Source organism: Microcaecilia unicolor, chromosome 11 (assembly GCF_901765095.1).
Source record: "Microcaecilia unicolor chromosome 11, aMicUni1.1, whole genome shotgun sequence".
Taxonomy (NCBI): domain Eukaryota; kingdom Metazoa; phylum Chordata; class Amphibia; order Gymnophiona; family Siphonopidae; genus Microcaecilia; species Microcaecilia unicolor.
The window spans coordinates 73,608,442-73,631,826 of record NC_044041.1 but is presented as its reverse complement, the minus strand read 5'-3'; the positions used below and the strand labels follow the sequence as shown (position 1 = coordinate 73,631,826).

Below are 23,385 nucleotides of genomic sequence, written 5' to 3'. Positions count from 1 at the left end.
CTACATGACGCAAGGTTTCACATTAGGAATCACCGCCCAGGAAAAGGATCTGAGTTCACAAGATTTTTATTTGTGTATATATATAACCATGGTCTGTCAACAGAACAGAAACACAAATACAAAAGTATTGCTCATGGATGCCCTTGCTATAGGCCTCTGTGTAGCCATGATCGCTTTTGTCCATTTGCCAAGCTTGAACGTTTCCTGCTTATTACTCTCTGGGCTGCTAATTTATGATGTCTTTTGAGTAAGTTACTTTTTAATTTTTTTTTTCATTTGCTTTTAATTATTTACAAACATTTTGCCAACTCATCTGGGAGTTGTAGTTTTGTGTCTCTAGCTGGGAGCTGTCATTGTAATGGCTGGACTAAAGTAGGAAGGATATAAATAAAGGAACGGTTCTGATTGAATGGAGGAGTAGCCTAATGGTTAGTGCAGTGGGCTTTGATCCTGGCAACCTGGGTTTGATTCCCACTGCAGCTCCTTGTGAGCTTCGGTGAGTCATTTAACCCTCCATTGCCCTAGGTACAAATCTTAGATTGTGAGCCCACTAGGGACAGAGAAAGTACCTGCATATAATGTGAACAGCACTGTGTATGCCTAGTAGAACTATAGAAATGATTAGTAGTAGTAGTATTCCAAAAGATTTTATACAGTTAAAGTCTAGGGAGTTGCATTAACGTAAGTACATAAGTAATGCCATACTGGGAAAAGACCAAAGGTCCATCGAGCCCAGCATCCTGTCCCCAACAGCAACCAATCCAGGTCAAGGGCACCTGGCAAACTACCCAAACATACAAACACTTTATACAAGTTATTCCCAAAATTGTGGATTGTTCCCAAGTCCATTTAGTAGCGTTCTATGGACTTGTCCTTTAGGAAACCGTCCAACAATCAATGATACTATGCTTAGATGACTAACATAATATGTGCAGATACAGTGCCAAAGTAAAACAGTAAAAAATGGATTAATATCAGTGTAGCACCATAAGAAGAAATCATTATAATGTCGTTAGTAATTAAGAGAAACATATGCCTCAATTGGTGACCATATTCTCTCAGTAGCCTTTTGTCTATTGGAAAATTCAGAAGCCTTACATTCAAATTTATGAATCTGGAGAACAGTTGACCACCAGAAGGTAGTACTACTACTACTACTTAACATTTCTAGAGCGCTACTAGGGTTACGCAGCGCTGTACAAATTAACAAGGAAGGACGGTCCCTGCTCAAAGGAGCTTACAATCTAAAGGACGAAATGTCAAGTTGAGGCAGTCTAGATTTCCTGAGTAGAGGTATAGTGGTTAGGTGCCGAAGGCGACATTGAAGACGTGGGTTTTGAGCAATGATTTCAAGATGGGCAGGGAGGGGGCCTGGTGTATGGGCTCAGGGAGTTTGTTCCATGCATGGGGTGAGGCAAGGCCGAAAGGGTGGAGCCTGGAGTTGGCGGTGGTGGAGAAGGGTACTGAAAGGAGGGATTTGTCTTGAGAGCGGAGGTTATGGGTAGGAAAGTAAGGGGAGATGAGGGTTGAGAGGTAAGGAGGGGTGCAGATCGAGTGCATTTGTAGGTTAGTAGCAGAAGCTTGAACTGTATGCGGTACCTGATTGGAAGCCAGTGAAGTGACTTGAGGAGAGGGGTGATATATCGGTCCAAGCGGAAGATAAGACGTGCAGCAGAGTTCTGAACGGACTGAAGGGGGGATAGATGGCTAAGTGGGAGACCAGTGAGGAGTAGGTTGCAGTAGTCAAGGCGAGAGGTAATGAGAGAGTGGATGAGAGTTCGGGTAGTGTGCTCAGACAGGAAAGGGCGAATTTTGCTAATGTTATAGAAGAAGAAGCGACAGGTCTTGGCTATCTGTTGGATATGCGCAGAGAAGGAGAGGGAGGAGTCGAAGATGACACCGAGGTTGTGGGCAGATGAGACGGGGACGATGAGGGTGTTATCAACTGAGATAGAGAGTGGAGGGAGTATTTAAGAGCAAGCAAGATTTCCAATTATGTAGGATCATTTGTATAGTAACTGTCAATAGGATATCCAGTAGTCTGGATTGCCATTTGTTCAATACATCAGAAAAGAGCAACGAATGATATGGAAAAGGATCTAGGTGTCATCGTTGATGATGTGTTGAAACCCTCTGCTCAGTGTGCAGCGGCGGCTAAGAAAGCAAATAGAATGTTAGGAATTATTAAGAAAAGAATGGAAAACAAATATAAGAATATTATAATGCCTTTGTATACTGTGTGCAATTCTGTCACTGCATCTCAAAAAACATATAGCGGAATTAGGAAAGGTACAGAGAAGGGCGACAAAAACTATAAAGGGGATGGGATGACTGCCCTATGAGGGAAGTCTAGAGGCTAGGGCTCTTCGGCTAGGAGAAGAGACGACTGAGGGGAGATATGATAGAGGTATATAAAATATTGGGTGGACTGGAACGGGTAGATATGAATCACTTGTTTACTCTTTTCAAAAATACTTGAACTAGGGGGCATGTAATTAAACTCTGGAATTCGTTGCCAGAAAATGTGGCAAAAGCAGTTAGCTTAGCAGGGTTTTAAAAAAGTTTGGCTAACTTCCTAAAAGAAATGTCTAAAAACCATTATTAAAATGGACTTTGGAAAATCCACTACTTATTTCTTGATGGACTTTCAGTATGTCCCAAGATGGCAACCATTATGTTCTTAAAGAAAGAAGTATGAACACCCTGAGAAATACGTTTTTCCAAACTAAGGAGCCCTTTTACTAAAGTTTAGCATGCGCTAATGGAATTTGCATGCACTAAATGCTAAAAAAGCCCGTTTTATACATTTGGGCTTCTTAGCATTTGGTGCACACTAATTCCATTAGCGCGTGCTACGTTTTAGTAAAAGGACCCCTAAGCGATTCATCATAACTGCTATATTTCTTTTAAGTTAGTCATTGTAACAGTACCATAATCAACCACAAAAAGTATTGGCCAGGGCACTTTACTATCACCAAGATTTTTTTTATCTCAGTTTTATGAGAATTTCAAAATAATTCCCTATGTAATTACTAGTTGACAGCAGTGTAAAAGCTTGGATTAAGAAGCAACATGGTCACTGGCCTCTCAGAACCCACTGCAGAATTATCATCATTGCCATTTATTCATTTATAACCAGGGCTTTATTTGAAGGAGTACTTGAGGGTACTGAGTACAGGCACCTTTTATTTGTTTATTTATTTATTTATTCATGACATTTATACCCCACATTAGCCCGAAATGGACTCAAGTTCAATGTGACTTACAAACGAACAGTAAAGTGAATAAAACATAATAATGTACAGAATATAACACAAATTACAATAAGTTCAAGAAGAAATTAATACATGTGCAGTAAGTAACCAGAGATTTAGACTATCTCAAGGACAAACAAAGGATGGATAGGTGAGAGCATAATTAGGCAGGACTAGATGGGAAACGAGATTAAGAAAAGGGTGTGGGTAAAATTCAAATAGAGTTCTTTGTATTCAGAATAGCCAGACTGAAGAAATGTGTTTTTACAAGTCTTCTGAAAGTTAGGTAATCATCTGTAAACTTGACTGATTTAGGAAGAGAATTCCAAATTTTGATGCCTTGATAGGAGAAATTAGCAAATTGTTTTATATATCAAATTCTTATAGATAGGGAAATGTAAGACAAGATATTCTCTAGTTGATGAAACAGCATTACGAGTGGGTAATTCAATAAGATTATTCATATATGATGGGGCTTGACCAAACAGGATTTGGTGAATGAAAACACATAATTTGAAAGATATCTCATCTTATTGGTAACCAATGTGGCTCATATAAAAGCAAGGCGATCCACATATAAGATGAGCAGCAGTATTTTGAGCAGTTTGTAATTTTTTTCAGAAGACCACCATTAAGTCCAGCCTAGATGGAATTGCAATAGTCGAATTTGGTGAGGACAAGGGATTGAACCAAAGTACGAAAGACAGATTTAGAGAAAAATGGCCTCAATCTCTTTAGCTTCCAAAGTGAGTGAAAGACACTCGAGGTCAACTTAGAGACTTGGTTTTCAAGGGTGAGTCTACTAAAATTGACCCATGGTCCCCAAGTTTTAATGAAAGTGCTCAGGCTCTACACACCAATTCTGCCTTGTCATAGATTCTGTGACTGGTTGCAGGGGGCCTGGCTATTGTAGGGTGGGTCCCTCAGTGATCACCCCACCCCGAAGGCTGGCCTGGCATTTGAGTACTGACACCTACCCTATATATGGTGTCTTGAGTTGCACATGGAAATCTGGGCATATTCTGATTTGTACATTTATTTATTTAGATTTTGCTCACACCTTTTTCAGTAGTAGCTCAAGATGAGTTACATTAGGTACGATGGATATTTCTCTGTCCCAGGAGGGCTCACAATCTAAGTTTGTACCTGAGGAAATGGAAGGTTAAGTGACATGCCCAAGATCACAAGGAACAGCAGTGGGATTTGAATCGGCCACCTCTGGATTGCAAGACCAGTGCTCTAACCACTAGGCCACTCCTCCACTCAAGCCAATCAGCACCGATAATTAGATGCTAACATGCAAAAATGATCAGCTGTAATGGGCAATGAGTAGAATTTACACGCACAACTCGCAAGGTGTATTCTATAATGTAGTCTGCGTAAATTCTACCATCAGATCCCAAAGGGGGCATGGTTATGGGAGGAGCATAGGTGGGCCATGGGCGTTCCAAAAATTTATGCGAAGCGTTATAGAATAACCCGTTCAAGTTAGGCGTGGGTATTTACACCAAGTTTTCATTGGCGTAAATAGTTGTGCCTAAATTCTAGTCGCGTGGATGGATTTAGGTGTATTCTGTAAACTGTACCTAACTGTAGGTGCAGTTTACAGAATATGCTTAAGTGCATTTTCCTTCGGTGTCAGTTTTTTAGGCAACATATATAGAATCTGGCCCATAATCCTTCACAAACATTAAAACAAAGGCATATTTAAAAGCGAGCAGCCAGTTTCCTACCCTTCCATCATTAAACCCTTCTCCCATACACCTGCCAGCCACTTACTCAACCACCTATAAGAATAAATATAACACTGTAGAGCCAGTGATCATAATATTGTTGGAAAGTATGGGAAGCATGAAACAATTCTTGAGGGACACCACAAACTAACTGGAAAGTGTGCAGGCTAAAACACAGAAAGCCATTTAGGCAGTGCCGTAGCGAGGGCTAATGGCACCCGGGGCGGGTCGCCGCTGCGCACCCACCCCCCGGGTGCAGCACGGTGCGACCCCCCCCCCCCCCCCCCCCCGGAGTGCAACCTCCCCCGGGCCGCATTCTTACCTGCAGGAGGGCCGATCCGCCCCGAGTGCACGTCACTCAGAGCTGCGTCGGCCCCGCTGGTTCACTGCTCTCTCTGCCCCGGAACAGGAAGTAACCTGTTCTGGGGCAGAGAGAGCAGGGAACCAGCGAGGCCGGCACCCCCCGAGCGCGTGCACCCAGGGCGGATCGCCCCTCCCGCCCCCCCCTCCTACGCCACTGCATTTAGGTGCTCTGCTGAATATTTTCCCATTTATATAGGGACAAAAATGTTGCTCATGCATCTTAAGCACAGAGGATTCCTTCTGTCAAGAAGTGAAAGGAGAGAGATCAGCTGGAGTCTGTGGTACTGCACCAGGAGAGAGGGCGTCTATCTGAAATCATATTCTGTGACAGTGCAAGGAATAGGTTGGGAACAGGAGAGGAAAATATTTAGAAAACTTGGGTACCAGCCAATAGTTGTAGGAACTAGGGGGAAATTATTTTTCTGCGTTACTTGTTATGTTGTCTATTTTTTTGGACTTTCTTATGATCTTATGTTCCTTTTCTGGTTTTGTAGGTATTTATGGATTTCGTTTTTTCATGTTTGCTTGTTTTGTTTACTCCATTTTATTTTTCATTTTAAAAAAAAATTTCAAGGTTGTACTTCCATCTTCGGCCTCTGTCTCATCCCCCAGTCTTTCTTCGGTGGGACAAGGAAACAGCCCTAAGTCATTGCAGTCACCCCTGAGGAGAGATCTCAAAAATAGTCCTAGGATATATCCCTGCAGTGTGGGTGGGAACAGCTGGGTAGGAAATAAAGAGCACAGGTATCAGCTGTTCAGTCCTTCTGTATGTGCTAGTGAAAGAGACGCCACATAAGAATGTAGAGGATCCTGTTTGCTGGCAGCAGAAGGGCCACCATGGACTAAGTGATCTCCAAGTAGCAGCATTAGCCATCTTTTGACTGGAAGATCTGGAGGTGACATTCTAGGTATTTCAAAAAAACAAAAAAACCTATGAAGTACCAGAGATGGAAAATGAACTGTGACTTTCAGGGGTAGGAGGGTCCGTGAAATGATGAACTAAAGGCAAAACAGGACACATGTGCATAGACCCTTCAGCTGAAGGAAATGAAAAACGCAGGTAAGACTGGAATATATTAACAATGACAAGTATGAGAAGAGGCCAAATTTTAAACTGACATTCTAGTAAGAGAAGAGTTTCTTTCCTTAATCATGAAAATGAGAGTGGGTGCCCAGAGCCTTCTGGTGGATTCAGCATCATCCTTTACAGTCAAGAAGAGATTCTCAGAAGCACTTGACATCTGTAATGTGTGTGTACTGTAACTTGTAGGCTTCTGTGAGTCTGAAGTTCTGCATCTGTGTGCACAAGTAAAACTGGAAAAATGCTGGATCCAGCACTGGAACCAGACTGATTTTTAAAATGGCATAGGAAAGCATACTGCCTGATAACATTACAAAAGGATTGATTAACCAAAGGAGCACACACAGTGTAGCGGTAACAGTTAACACAACACACTTACCAAATGAGGGTTCACTGCACTGATAACATTGTCACTGACTTACCAAATGAGTGCACACAGCACTGATAACACCTTAAAAGAACTGACTTACCAAAGGAGCACTCACACACTGTACTGATACCAGTTAACACACACACTGACTTACAAATGAGGGTACACTGCACTGATAATATTAACTGATACTGACTTACCAAATGACTGCACAGAGCACTGATAATACCACAAAAGGACTGACTAACCAAAAGAGCACACACTCACCGTACCGATAACATTTAACACAACTTTGACTTACCAAATGAGGGTGCACTGCACTGATAACGTTAACTGACATTGACTTACCAAATGAGTGCACACAGCACTGATAACACCGCAAAAGAGCTGAGTTACCAAAGGAGAATGCACACTGCACCAATAACATTTAACACAACACACCGACTTACAAAATGAGTGCACACATCACTGATAACAGCACAAAAGGACTGACTTACCAAAGGAGAATGCACAATGCACCAATAACATTAAAGGCTCTGACTTACCAAAGGAGCACACACACTGCACTAATGACATTAAGAAGACATTGACTTACCAAATGAGGGCACACTGCACCGCTAACATTAACAGACATTGCTGTACCAAATGAATGCACACTGCATCATCTCTTCTCCTTCCCAGTACCTTGGATCCTTGAGCTCCTCCTGTGTCTTCTCTTCTTGCAAAGGCTAAATCCTTTCCTGCTGGCTGGATAATGGAAGGCATGTATTGCTGTTCATTCTTTTCCTCAACCAATGCAAGATAGGATCTCTCATGTCATAAGAGATACTGAGAATCATTCAAAAAGAATATTTCCCCTTTCTATGCCTACAGAAATAATAATAAAAAAAATCTTTCTTTGCAATCTCTAGTTTATAGAAAGGGTGACCTGGGCTCCAGCAATAAAGGGAATCCAGTGACGCCAGCACACCATACAATGGCAAATTTCATAGCCTGTTGATCATATACCAGAACTGCACTAAATATTTACATTAATGAAAAGACGACTGAGGGGAGATATGATAGAGGTCTGTAAAATAATGAGTGGAGTGGAATAGGTAGACATGAATTGTTTGTTTACTCTTTCCAAAATAATAGGACTAGGGGGCATGCGATGAAGCTACAAAGTAGTAAATTCAAAATGAATCTGAGAAACTTTTTCTTCACTCAATGCATAATTAAACTCTGGAATTTGTTGCCAGAGAATGTGGTAAAGGCGGTTAGCTTAGCGGGGTTTAAAAAATGGTTTGGCCTGCTGCCTAAAGGAAAAGTCCATAGACCATTATTAAAATGACTTGGGGAAAGTTCAATACATTTTATGCTGGAATCTTGCCAGGTATTTGTGACCTGGATTGGTCACTGTTGGAAACAGGACGCTGGGCTTGATGGACCTTTGGTCTGTCCCAGTATGGCAATACTTATGTACTTATGTAATCCCACAAGGAAATGCCATATCGCCCAGTGGAGAAAGCCAGTTTGGAGCTGTACATGTTGTTCGGAAGTAGTGCCATTTCTGCTTGCAGAGGTTTAGGTTGTAAATTCCCTAATGTGGCTGTGCCACATGAACTTTATCTAACCACAATATCACTTTGTATTTGTTTACACCGGAGCCTACAAATAGGTGGGAAAATGTGGGATACAAATGTAACAAATAAACAAACAAATAAATTGTAGCAGCCTGTGCTCTATCATTTCTGCTTGTTTTTGGCTTTCTTACTCACTGACGTTTACAAAACAGTGTGGTTCTTGGGGTTGGTCCTTATTCAGAGCCAGAAAACTTTATTGATCTGATGATTTATATGTGTGTTGTCAAAGTAATGGATAAAAAGGGTGGGGAATTTTCAAAGAACAGGTGATCTGCTAGATATTTGAATATTTTAGGCTGTCAGTCATAAAGAAGCTGAAAGCTATCCTAAAATTTGTTGACTGGCTAGCAAATGAGTGATTCTCTTCCTTCAGGATCCTTGTTAGGATCTCCTCCCTCCTAGCCAGTGTCCTCTCGATCCCTCGTGATCAACACTGCAACAAATCACCAAATTGCCTCCCCTCTCAGCCATTGAAAGATGAAGGGCACTGGAACACTTTTTTGGTTGAGAGGACCAATTTAACCTTCACTGCTGCCACCAAGTTTGCTAATTGATGTCATGTAGGACAAAATTTAGGTTGGGCAAAGGCCCCAACAGTCCCTTGCCCTTGACCTGAATGGGTCAACCCCAGACCTCCCTCATCCCTCTGTAATCTTTTCTCATGATATTAGAGGGTCTCTTTACTGGAAGACAGTCTAGGCCATTCCAATAAAGGAAAGAAGATTTGATAAAAGATTTCTTGGAGAAGAACCATCCTTCATTCTTCTCTTGTGATTATAAGGGAAAGGATAAAGGGGACTTGCTTCAGTGGTAATGGGGCAGGAGGGAGGGGCATCAGGATGCTTGAGAAAGGACATGCATAGATTTCCTTTACCTCGAATTATGGTTTTAAATCTGTGTGTGTAAACTTTGAAAATCAAATGTATGTATATACTTCTTTCTCCTAACCTAACCCCACCTCCCTGAATGCCCATTTTTGCTGTGGCTGAATCTAGCCGCTTAGTGAAACCAGATACCTCAATTTAGGAAATAACCCTCAGACAATTTTCAAAGGGGCTAATGAAGTCAGGTAACTATTGGATATCTAGCTAAAGTCACAATCCTACCGTATTCACTGCAGTTTTCCTAACATTTTTTGTTTTGAAGATTTAGGAGTACAGTTCTCTTGTTAAAATTGTAGTAGTAATGGTTGACAGTTCCCTCTGATCTGGCTTTTTCTTGGAACATTCTCAATCACTAGATCCAAGGAAATATTTTTATTTAACATATGATTTCTTATATGATCATAATCATGGGTGTTCAAAAATGCTCCTCTTGTCCTCAGGTTGCAAACCTCTTAGTTATCCAAGAAAAATATCTAATAATTAACTCAAGGCAAATCTGACCTTATCCTACCACAGACAAACATATCACAGGAGGAAGTCCTGAGGAGGCAGCCCAGTAGCTTTGTGGCAGTACTGTGAGCTGCCACATTGCAGATCAGGCTTTGATTTCTGCTCAATAGGTCACCACCAGGAAAGAGTCTCAACCATCACACAAGAGTGACACCAAAGAGCCAGACTCAGGGTCTATAAATACTGAGTACCGAAGAGAGGCCTAGTCTGTGGCCCCTGCTGAACACTGCCATCACACAAAAGTGACACAATGAAACCAGGCTCAGGGTCTATATATACTGAGTACCGAAGAGAGGCCTAGTTTCTGGCCCCTGTGCCCTTGTTGAAAACTGCCATCACACAAAAGTGACACAATGAAGCCAGACTCAGGGTCTATATATACTGAGTACCGAAGAGAGGCCTAGTCTGTGGCCCCTGCTGAACACTGCCATCACACAAAAGTGACACAATGAAGTCAGGCTCAGGGTCTATATATACTGAGTACCGAAGAGAGGCCTAGTCTGTGGCCCCTGTGCCCCTGTTGAAAACTGCCATCACACAAAAGTGACACAATAAAGCCAGACTCAGGGTCTATATATACTGAGTACCGAAGAGAGGCCTAGTCTGTGGCCCCTGCTGAACACTGCCATCACACAAAAGTGACACAATGAAGTCAGGCTCAGGGTCTATATATACTGAGTACCGAAGAGAGGCCTAGTCTGTGGCCCCTGTGCCCCTGTTGAAAACTGCCATCACACAAAAGTGACACAATGAAGTCAGGCTCAGGGTCTACATATACTGAGTACCAGAGAGAGGCCCAGTCTGTGGCTCCTGGCTGAGGATTGGTGAGTTGGTGATGGCTGGCTCCTTCAGGAGGGGAGTTAGAAATGAAGAAAATACAGCCTTGGCTGAATGAAGACCTTCATTTGTTGGCTTTTCAACCTCATGGCTGACTTTTAGGCTCCCCACAATGTCTGAAATTTTGGAAGCTTTTGAGCATAGGTGCTTAACCTATAGTCAGTTGGACAGGTTTTCTGTGGCTGGCATGAAATCTAAAAAAAAATGTAATAATTGATTTTTTATTTGATTTGGTTGCTCTCTTCTGGTATACATCCAGTGCCTTTAAAGAGAACAATGGTGCAGCCAATTTTCAGAGACTTCCCTGGCTCTGTGACAGATTAGGTATATTATCATCTTATTTCTTCCTTTCTATTTTCAGGGAAATTGGTCAGACAAATAGTTTGGTCCCGGTGAAAAGATTCTGTCAATACTAATCAGCTGTTAGATGACTGGCTATATGGTTTTCGGCTGGGCCATGGTGCGGAGCGATTGTTTCTTTGTTGAATATCCAGTACCATGACTTGGATGCTTGAGATACAGCTTTCTTGCTAGTACATAGAGATATTTCTGCTGCCTTCAATACAGTGAACTATCAAAGTTTTGCTTGCTTTGTTGAAGCAGATTAGGACTGGAGGCACTGTTTTGAGCTGGTTTCAATCATTTTTGGAAGGGTGTACGTACTTCTGCAGGTGTATCCTTGTGGCATTCTCTAGGGAGAGGTGTGCCACAGAGATCTGCATTTTCATCAACGTTGTTCAGTCTTAATCTGGTTCCATGATGTCATTTATCACAACAGTTGGATGTCAAATTTCGAATGTATGTGGATAACATTCTATTATTGTCATAACTGTGAAGGGCCCACAAAATGTAGACTTAGTTCAACTGCTTTCAGCGACTGAAGTTTTGGTTGTATCTGTTAATTTTTAATACTCACCACCAAATATGATTTTCATTACTGATAAATCGAAGCAAATTATGACTTGGGATAATCTTTGATTCTCATTTGACGTTTGTTACTTTCATTAATAAGATCTTGCTGTGTCTTTTTAAAGTTGTACTTGTATCCATTCTGGACCAAATTCAGTAAATGGCGCTGAAAAAATATAGCATTAAGCTATTATAGGATAGTGCTTAACTATCTGCAACGAACGTTAGCCATCAGGATTTCAACCAACTGAACCCTGGTGTAAACCTTGTGCCTAAATTTGTCATGGATCCCCTTATTCTAAAACAACGTGTGTAAATTGCAGGAATGCCCCTTATCTGCCCATGACCCTCCTGTGGCCGCACTCCCTTTTTGGAGCCGTGTGTCAAATTTACATGCGGATCCCGGTACATAAATATGTTCACGTAAATTTAAATTAATCCCAATTGATTATTAGGGTCCAATTATCGGTGCTAATTGGCTCATTATTCAATTAAATTGTGTACGCAAATTGGGCATGCGCTCAAATTTGCACACGCATTTCTGAGTGCCATATACAGAATTCAGGGGTTTGCATGCAAATTATAGTATATCATTGTTTGAACTACTGTAATAAGTATCTATTACAACTTGCTCAAAACTCTACTGTTTGTGTGGGTGGAGGCCTTCAATGTTTTGATCATGTTACACCTGTGCTAATGGCTCTTCACTGGTTGACTGTTACATTGAGTTTAAGATTATCTACTAGGTGTCCAGTTCTGAACTTAACAGCGGACATCAACCAGTGCATTCTTAGTGGTTCTCTCAGCAGGATCTTTTTAGGGTTCCATCTGTCACACACATAGGAGCCAGAGAGAGAGAGTCCAAGGAGTAGGATGGATAGGGTCTTCCAGAAAACCAAGAGAGACGTCATCAGACGTTTTTGCATGCTTTACAACTCTGGATCTACTGTGTTGATCTAAAGTTGCATATTGCTTTGGAAACATTGCCTACCTTTGTACAACGAACAATGCAAGACTCCTGATGCAGGCATTTTGACGCCGAAACACAGCAGCTGTGTGGAGTATTTTAAGTTGTTTCAATAAAGATCACCTTGTTGAACCTGTGTCTCCCTTGGTTTTCTGGAAGAGCCTATCCACCCTACTTCTCGGACTCTCTCTTGCTGGTGTAAGTGGGGACTGTGTGTTCCTCCACTTTGTGTGGTTTACACACATAGGAGCCATTTCAAAATGAGCGGGGGTGTCAAACACAATACAAATCACCTCTTCCTGAACACAATGCAGGAGTTTGTTCAACATTGGGGTGTGCTCAGCACCCACTACACCCAGATAGCTGGCTCCTATATGATCATTTCAGTTCAGGGGCCATGATTTATTTTTTCATTTTGTAAATCAGTCAAATCCTACTTGCTTTAATAATGTGAATTAAGTTTTATTTATGTAATGGTCAGTTGAATTTTACACCTGAGAAATTGTAAACTGCTCAGAAGTGTAACAATGCGCAGGTTTAAATTTGATAATTTTATTTATTTATTTTAGCGCATTTCTATCCCACATTTTCCCACAAGTATAGGCACAATGTGGCGTACAGTAGCTCAAGAAAAAATTACAATAAAAGAAGGTACAAACATAGGATGACAGAGTGAGGAGGAATTCACAGAAAAGACATGGGAAGGAAAAACTGTCCAACAAGAGCAAGTGGGTAAGAGTCCCACTTCAAACCACAACGGGAGAGTCAAATGGTGGAATTCGTTAAGGAATAGGCTTTCATGAATAGGAATGTCTTTAAGAACTTCTTAAATAATTGATGGTCTAATATCCCTTTTAATTGCTTTGGCAGTTCATTCCAAGACTTAGCACTGGTATATGGGAAAGACGAAGCAAACATAAATAAATAAATAATCACAAAGACTCCATTGAGGGATTCATTTCCAATGAACTAGGAGCCAAAGGAGGAGGAAACTGTAAATACATAACGAGAAAGAAAGGCATCTCAGTCAGAAGCTAAAAGCTTTATGCCATACATTCTATATAATGCTGGAATCATTCAGATTTACAGCATCTGAATGCACTTTATAAATTAACACTTCCTTGTCATCTCTGGGAAGGAAAGTTGTACACCCTGCCTTGCATTCATCCAGTCCAGCTTCAAAGTGAGTGGGAAGGGGTGAATAGTGGTATTAAGATCAGTCATTTACCACTGGTTTAGAGGTTCTGAACTTCAGTCTTTGAGGGTCATGAAAAAGCAGTTTCCCACTGAACATTCTCTGAATGCGTGGTGCACCCGTGCATCAAAAGCAGGGCAATGTTGCATAGCTTAGAGGCATGAAATGGAGAACCTCTGGAGTGAAATGGCTTGCCCAGGGCCTCTCATGGGAGGTAACAATGACAGGACTATTTCAGAAAGACTTATCACTATGAACATGCTTGGCTTTTCCCACACCTTAAGCACCATCTATAGATAGATAGATAGATAGATAGATAGATAGATAGATAGATAGATAGAACCATCTGTCTTTATATATACAGATTACTTTGAAACAAAATTCAGACTTTTTGTTGGTGTACAACAAACTGAAAAAAACAAAACCACACACAATGAAATCTGCTGCTGTATGAGCAGAATATTTCCTGGGCTCACTGCTCCTGATAGTGGTCTGCTGTAGCTTCATTATTGCAGAGCTGGATCCAGTATATAAGCCACCATTTTAAATAGACTAAATGATGTGAATCCAAACCTCTGGGGAGAAAGTATTAAATATGTGATGAGCCTCCCCCATCCCTGGAAGAGCCTTTACAGTTTTATAACCCACTCCTTAAAGCTTACACGGAGTCCACAGTCCTCGGAGTTAAGTGACTAGAGAGATCTGGGAATTGTTCCTGGAGGGTTTGGGCTCTGAGATAAGTTCCCTAAACCTAACATAAACATTATTTCACTCCCCCAGCCACGCAGCAAACAGGGGCATCTGGAACTAAGAGCCAAGAGCCCGGCTTTTAGAGGCCTCCAAAACATAGTTTAGGTTTCCAATTTGATAAATGTAATGGGGTCGATATTCAGCCGGTGGCAGTGAGTAGTTTTTTTAGCCGCCTCCGGTGTTATTCCCGTATATTCAATGCCAGGCCGTATCCAGGCACCAGCACTGAGTACCGGGTTTATGTGGCCGGCTCTCTCTTATGTGGTTATGTGTGATATTCAGCACTTAACTGCATAAGTGACACCGCATAAAGATAGGACTGACTTTTATGCGGTCTGATTTAACCACTCAGCTTATCCAGTGAAGTGCTGAATGCCATTTAACCATATAAGTGCAAACTTCACCCCCGAATTGTCTACAAAATTGACAGTTTTGTGTCTAGCGGTCTGTGGTAATATTTAGCGGGCTCTAAATATCAGTGGATAGCTCTGAACAAGTGATTTAACCAGCCAGAAGCTATTTCTGGCTGGTTAAATCACTTGAAATATCAACCCCACTATTTTTGTCTTTTCTGGCTTGAAGATGAGAAAAGGGTTCAAGTTTCTACTAAGCCTAATCTGGGACCGCAGGCGTGTGTATGATTTAGAACTATTTATACTTTCATAGCCACATAAATTGACTTTCCAGAGCCATATGAAAATGTGATTATGGAAGGCAAAGTAACCTCTAGCTGCTCAGAGTCCTGCCTTTAAACATGGTCCTCTGAAGGCTGCAGGTCCAAGAAACCCAGGATAGCATCCACGGTGAAAGAATATAGGGACTGAAAGTACACTTGCTCTCTGTTCTGCTTCAAGTTGGCATTATGCAACAGTCACCAAAAGGTCAGAAGGGAAAACATGTCTTTTTGCAGATAACATAAAGATCTGCAACAAGTGGACAGTCCAGAGGGATTAGGTAAAATGAGACGTGATCTACACAAAATAGAAGACTAGTTAAATGTGTAGCACTTAACCTTTAATAAAAAGAAATGCTGAGTGATGTATTTGGGGTGTAGAAATCCAAGGGAGTTACATGTGATAGGAGGGGAACAGGCTGATCAGCATGGACAAGGAGAGAGTCCTTGGGGTGAAACAATGTGACAAGGCAGTGGCCAACACCAGAAGGATGCTAGGCTGCATTGAGAGAGACGTAGGTTGGTATTTCATAAAGGATGTTCAAATCAGAATTTAGACGTCCAAGTTGGGACATCTAAAGTTCTGCTAATATCTTAGAGTAGGACACAGCTGGTGTTAGACATTCAGGGGCCCCAGGGTAGAAACCGGGTAGGGGGGCCCAAAAGCTGGCCTTCAGCCTATGGTATGGGGGACCAGGGCAATTGCCCTGTTTGCCATCCCCTGCCAGTCCTGGAGTAGGATCCACCATGCAGAGTCTGTTTTAAAACACATGGTGAAGTAGACATTCAGGTACATGTGATGTGCATAATGAACACACATTTTAGGAAAATAGATGTCTAATATATCAACAGGGCAACACAGGAACATAAACATCTCTGTGGCAGCATATGAACATCTATCTTATGAAACGGTGACACAGATGTTTATGTGCTGGAACATAAATAGTATATGTCAGCCATTTTAGATACATAGGGATTCTACTCTTTTAAATTGCACTCAACTGGTCATCCACTGATATTTAGCAGGACTTAACCGGGCAGTGTAGCTGAATGTTGGCACTAACCATTCAACCTGAGACTGGGCAGACCTTGTGATCCTATCCAAACCCTTCCAACATGCTCAACCCCCCCCCCCCCTTTACCTGACCTGATCACTTCCCACCTCTCCTCAACATGACATGACCCCCATCCTGCCCCCAAGGTCCCAGCCTCTCCTAAACCCCAACATGCCTGAACCCCCCTCAATATATCTCAATCCCCCTCTGTCGCCTCAACATGATACAAACCTCCTCCCATCCCCTCAAGAGGACCCCTTCCTGGAAAAGGCCTCCTCTGTGCCCACCCCACGAGTAGCCCTCTCCCACATCTAAGTAGGCCTCCCAAGGCTAGTGGATCTTTAGTGCAGTACTGAACCCCACTTGCCCTGCCCCTAATGGCTGTGCATGTAAAATGGCTACCATGACTTCTAGCAGTAGTCTCACAGTGTTACTGCTAGGGAGGTCAGCCTCTTTTGCACTTCTAAAAAACCATACTCAAAGTAATCTGCACTGTGTGACAGTTACAACCCCAAAATGAAAGACATGAGGAAAGCAGGGTGCACTGTGTGACAGCTATAATCCCAAAATTAAAGGCATGGGGAAAGAGCAAAAGCAGCTCCTTTATGCTATGTTGGCTCTAGCCTGCAAAGCTATCTTGATGAATTGGCGACAGTTGGAGTCACCTAATTTGACTCAGTGGCGCAACCTGTTATATAAAGTGGGAGACAGCCACTCAAACGTGGAGGAGCACTCAATCCCTACAAGCATCAACAAGAAAGAAGTCCAAAGTGTAAGGTAGACTGGCTCTTTTAAAGTGGGACATGATCAACCTGCAAGATGGAATCAATATCAGGCAATATTTATTTATTTATTAGGATTTATTTACCACCTCTTTGAAAGAATTCACCCAAGGCGATGCACAGCAAGAATAAATCTAAGATAAGCAATAGACAACTACAGCAGGAAAAATATTCAAGCAACAATATAAAGTATGGCATAGTCCACTACTTACAATGTCAACACAATACGTAATAGAACATTTTAATAGGCATCGTAGGGTATAAGCAAAGAAAGAGCATATAGATAGGTAAGAAAGTAAGAGGAGTTAGAAAATGAGGTGACTAATTTAAAGAAAGATGTGCATGAGATCAGAGAGATGATAAAATATTATCTCAGCTAGGGTAGAAGTGGATAAACATGTCCTGCTGCAGTATGTGCATTTTGGATAGCCATGCCACACAAGGGTCATAGCTGGATATGTAACAAGCAGCCATGATATAACCATATCACCTGGCAGGAACTAGAACTTTTTCTGCCGTCATTTACTATGTTACTATGTTACTGAAGCATTTTATTTATCCTGGTTCTGATGTAAGGAATTCCACTGGACCTGGATGTCACAGGCATATGATTTCGTTTCAGTTGTAAGTACAACATTGCTGTGGGATTACTGGGGAGGATTTGGGGAGGAACTGGGGATGGGGAGGATTTATATACCTATAAAAGCAAAAATTGAAGAAGCATCTAACTTCGTATTATCTGACTGTATACATTGTTTGTAGAACAGTTCAGTTTTATTGCTAATCTACTTTCAATTAAAATAATTTGCAAAACAAACAAAAACACAACAACACAACAGGCATAGGGAGCACATTCTGCACTGCATGGCAGCTACTACCCCAAAAACAAAAGCCTGGAAAAACCAGCCCACACTGCATGGCAGCTACAACCCCCAAAACAAAAGCATGGGGAAAGCAGCCCGTACTAGATGGCAACTACAACCCCAAAACTGAAAGCATGGGAAAAGCAGCCTGCACTGCATGGCAGCTACAACCCCAAGCATGGAGAAACAGCCTGCACTGCCTAGCACTTACAACCTCAAAAAAGAAACCAGCCCCCACTGCATGGCAGCTACAACCCCCAAAATGAAAGCAAGGGGAAAGCAGCCTGTGCTGTGTGGCAGCTACAACCCCAAAATCAAAAGCATGGGGGAAGCAGGCTGCATTGCGTGGCAGATTCAACCTGAACAATTTTGCCGGGCAGACTGGCTAGGCCATTTTTTTTTCTGCTGTCACTGCTGCTATGCGACTATGCTTTGAATAATATTGTATTTATTTACATCACATGTCTTTGCTTCTTCAACACATCTTCTATTAAAGGTGAAGATGGAAAGGCCAGGGATGCCCCTTACAGCTTCACATTTATCTCCTTTAGAAATTAAAAAAAACAAAACAGAGAATTAATAGCATGGTCTCCTATTAATTGGACGTTATTGTTTGGTTAAAAAACAACCACAACAATAACAAAGCAATACCTTCTACAAGCAGCACTACAAAAAACCCATCATCCCATCTAGGGATAGACGTGCTAAGCAGAAAGCCTACCGGAACAGGGCTGCTACAAAAAGCAGTTTTCATGGAAAAAGAACCGAAGAAATGAAACAAGATCAGGGACTGTCCCGAGGCACACTAGCACATGCTCCCATTCCAATCGGAAACTAACTTCAGCAGGGACCACCCTGCATACCCAGGGGCGGGGGGTTCCCTCTGCTGCAGGGCGAGTTTAAACAGAAATACGAATGAAAGTTGCAAAGCAGACAATTCAGCTATCCTTCAGGACGCGCCTTGGACATTAAAGGATCCACCAAGGTGGTTTGCTCTGCCCCATTAGCTAACTGGTCCCAGTGAGATCGTCCTCCTGCCGGGACAGATCACCTTTAATCTGATGGGCGCCAGTATAGAGGAGCTGAACCTTTAACATTTAGCATCTCTTGTTTTCCACTCTTTCAGGAAAAGAAGAACCCCCCCCCCCCCCAGGAGTTTCAATAATATCTGGAAACAAGAGCACAGGCTCCACAATTTTGTTCTAAGCCTACAAAGCCAACAACGTAAGCTGTGACACAAAGAGAAAATAAGAAAATAAACTTTTATTAACATGTGACTAAGTAGGTACCTACTCTCCTCCTACAGTACGACCAGGGCCCAGAAATAGGTGTAGTTAGCCTGATTTTTTTTGGGCGGGGTGGGGGTGGGTAAAGAAGTCATATTGGCAGTGGGGGGATGGGAACTAATGCAGCATTAGTATCCGCAACACCTCATGCTGACCCCAAGCTACCCAGATCTTTTCTTTATGACACAGATCATCCACGCTATGAGCATCTGAGGCATGGGCGAAGTAAAACTCCAAAGGCTATTGCAATGAAGGCAACTCAGATAATGCAGAATAAAGATCTAGGGCATTTAGGAAAGAGCAGGAGGCTTTGAAAGGCGACCAGAAAACTAGACGTTTATGAAAATCCAGAAAACTAGACGTTTAAAATTGCAATTAGCTGCACTTTTACCTGTAAAGGCGGTCTCTTGTTTCACCATTTGTCCATCTCCAAGATCTGTTATCCTGCTTCAGATGGGCTTCTCCAAGTTGGGTCACAGTACTCTAGTACCCGAACGTTTTCTAAATACTGCATTACAGTCTCCAAGGGTTAATAATCAAAACATACCTAGCTGCTGCTCCCTGGGGAAAGAAATATACAACTCTGGCTCTCTCTCTTTCTTTCTGTATCTATCTATCTCTCCCCCTCTTCACTAATACAATTGAAAAGGGTCTACAATTACAAGAAACGCATTCTGCTAGAGAGACACACTCCTATCCGATGAGCTATTGAAATATAAATGTACCTGCTGGTCCCCGGTCTGGATCTGGTTTCTTCTCTGCTGCACCTGCCACGGGCAGTGAGATGGGTAGAGTGCACTGCTGCTAGATAAGTTTCCTTGCGGCTTGCCTTCTTGGTTTTGTTGCTGAGGTTGCTGGCATTGATTTTTCTCTTCAGGTTCGCAGTTGCAAGGCTGCGGATGCTGGAAGGGTTGCAAATGCTGCACTTGGGGTTTCTCCCCGGCTTTGTCCTGGCAGAGAAGAGGATGCGGACTTTGCTGCGGCTGTTGCAAAGCTGGTAAGTGAAATTCTTCCAACAGCTCCACTTCCTCGCAATTGATATGCTGCTGCTGCTGCTGCTGTAGGTTTGCTGCCCTGTGCTGCAATCGAGTCTGCTCAACCCTCTTGCAGTCCTGTTGCTGGTCTTGTTCACCCTGGAGGAGGCTCAGCCTGTTCTGATTCTGCTTGCAGTGCTTGAGTTCTGCTTTATAATCACAGGGCTGTCGGAAGCGGTGAAGCTGGTTTAGACTCTCTTGCTTCTGACATTGCTTGGTGTGCAGAGGTTCTGTAGCCAGGTTTTCTACAGCCAATGACTGTTGGCAGTTGTGGTTCTGAAGGGTAACTGCCGGGCTTGGATACTGGCAGTGGTTCTGAAGGACAGCTCCTTGGTTCAGCTGCTGCTGATCGTGCAACTGCAGTCGCCTGTTGTGGTGGAGGGCGGCAGTCTCCAATCTTCGGCTGTGATTTTGGTGAGGATGTTGGATGTCAGAAGATGATCCCAAGTCCTTGTGCTGGAAGTGCTGAACTGCTGCTCTACTGTGTTCCGGGAGCTGGTGGTGCTGAAGAACAGCTCCCGGCTGCTGCTGCTGCATCCCCTCTGCGACTCCCTCCTGGTGCCCTGTGAGATTTTGTTGCTTCAGCTGGCTGTGGTCCTGTTGGGTTCTGGTAGAGTCCAAGTGGCCTGTCTGATTGGTGGGATTTACCAGAACTGCCCTCATGACATCTTCTTTCGGCTACAAACCACACCTACATTTAAAGATGAAATGTTTCATTACCACCTGAAAGGTTTCAGTTGGTCTTATATGACTTTTTCGTCCTGTCATTGCAACAGCAAGATAGCATTACAGTCTATTACCTATCCTTAGTAGTAAATGAATACTAGGTTCAGCATTAATGTTTACTTTTCATCAAATTACATTTCAAATAAAAAGAAAAGAAACTGTCCCTCTGTTGTATCATACTACAAAGATGACCAACTGAAACTGCTTAGGATAAATGCAACACTATTACAAGCGGAACCTTTTTAATAGAACTCAGGTAGAGGTTCCTCTTTTGAAGACCTGCTTAAGTGTGTTATATCTCTTACAATTTTAGTATATAACTTACAGTTACCACAAGTCAATATGGGCAGGTTATTCTTTGGATGACAATGTGAAGAGTGGAGAAGTGGCCTAGTGGCTAGAGCAGCAGTCGTGCAATCCAGAGGGCCAGTTCAAATCCCACTGCTGCTCCTTGTGATCTTGGGCAAGTCACTTAACCCTCCATTGTCTCAGGTACAAACTTAGATTGTAAGCCCTCCTGGGACAGAGAAATATCCAGTGTACTTGAACGTCACTCACCTTGAGCTACTACTGAAAAAGGTGTGAGCAAAATGGAAATAAATAAAACGTGTCAACATGTATGTCCTTAAAACCCTATCCAAATAGTTTAATATAAATGTATGGAAAGTTTTAACACTAGTTTATGTATTGCTGACTACTGGTTTGGGTCAAGAGAAAATCTTCACTCTTGTTGTACCTGTAGTAAATTCATTTTATTTGTTAATTATTTTAAAACATACATGAAAAAGTCATAAAATAATCTGAAGAAAAACTATATTTAATGGTCAGTCTTTCTGTTCATATGCAAGCATATTTGCAACTTTAAATAACTAAACAATTCACCAATACTAAGATACAGACAGCAATCCAGCAGCTAGACAGGAGCTATCCAAACTTTTGCACTGAGAGCCCCATGTACAATTCAGTGGCGTACCAAGGGGGGGTGGTGGGGGCGGTCCGCCCCGGGTACACGCCGCTGGGGGGGTGCCGCGCGCCTGTCGGCTCTTCATTTTCATGCTCCCTTTGCCCCAGAACAGATTACTTCCTGTTCTGGGGCAGAGGGAGCATGAAAACGAAGAGCCGGCAGGCGCGCGGCACCCCCCCCCAGCGGCATGCACCCGGGGGGGTTCTTTCACCGCGGGGAGGCGTCGCGCTGTTCGGGGGGGGCGCAGCTCCCGGGGGGCGGGGTGCATGGGCGATCCGCCCCGGGTGTCAGCCCCCCTAGGAACACCATTGGTACAATTATCTCCTAGTTAGTGAGAAGTCATTTGTGTGGACTTGGTGAAAAGAAATCCTGGGTCTCAGAGACCAAGTTCAATCTCTGGGGGTTAGCGTAGCAAAATTGGAGAAGCTGAGCCAGACAATAAGGTATTTAAGGAAGACCAACAGGATTCAGAAGAAAAATCCTACATGTGGCAGCCTTTATGCCAATTTGGAGGAGCAAGGCCACCAGGCGGGAGAGCAACAGTGGTATGGCAAGAGCCAAGGGCAGGCTTAAAAGACAGGTAGAGCTCCAGAGTCTCCAAACATGGTTGAGATGATGGTGAAAAGAGGAAGGATTTAGATTTGTTAGGAGCAGGGCAAAATTCTAGGGAAGGGGGAGCCTATTCCGAAAAAGGTGGGCTTCACTTTGACTGGAGTGGAACCAGGCTGCTAGCATTAAAGTTTAAAAAGTAAATAGAGCAACTTTTAAACTAGAACCTGTGGGAAAGCCAAGAGTTGCATTGAAGTAAGGTATCTTTGAAGGATGCTAGCCAAATAGAGTAGCCTAATAGAGAGATTGCAATAAAGGCAAAAATACCATTGTGTCTTTAATGGAAGCGATGAAAGATTTCAAATTATCACTATCGTTGAGAAGTTTGTAGATGCAAACAAAAAAAACCATTCTTTGAAATATCTGTATACAAATACTAGAAGCCTAAAAAATAAGATAGGAGAGTTAAAGTATATAGCACTGAATAAATAGGTAGATATAATTGGAATCTCAGAGGGTCTTTTACGAAGCGATGGTAAGCCCAACGTGGGCTTACCGCTCGCTAATCCAGAACTACTGCCGGACTACTGCAGCAGCCCAGCGGCAGTTCCCACTCCCAGTGCATGCCACTTCCGGTGGTAATTGGGCAGTGCCACTGGGTTAGTGCAGGAGCCCTTACCGCCACCTCAGTGGGTGGAAATAAGTGCTCCCCCATGAAATGGCCTTGCAGCAAGTGGTTCACTTGCTGCATGGCCATTTCTTTTTTAAAAAAAGACAGCTTTTTACCTGCTGCGGGAAAAGGGGGCCTCAGCGATTGTCAAAAACAGCCCCCTTTTACCACAGCTTGGTAAAAGGACCCCTCAGAGACCTAGTGGAAGGGGGCTAATCAATGGGTCACTGTGAGATAAGAGTACCAATTATATCAAAAGGATAGGGTGAATGAAATTGGTGGAGGGGTGACGCTATATGTTATAG

The 23,385-nt window shown here is 42.7% G+C and overlaps 1 protein-coding gene across 1 annotated transcript in view; it reads right to left on the bottom strand.

Annotated features, from left to right (window-relative positions):
• The window catches only part of KCNN1 (potassium calcium-activated channel subfamily N member 1), a 107,330-nt gene extending 86,745 nt beyond the window's left edge, over positions 1-20,585 (bottom strand). The window contains exon 1 of the mRNA XM_030218710.1: positions 19,863-20,585. The gene's annotated coding sequence lies outside the window, so the exon portion shown is untranslated. The remainder of the gene's footprint in view (positions 1-19,862) is intronic.
• Between the last annotated feature and the right edge of the window lie 2,800 nt (positions 20,586-23,385).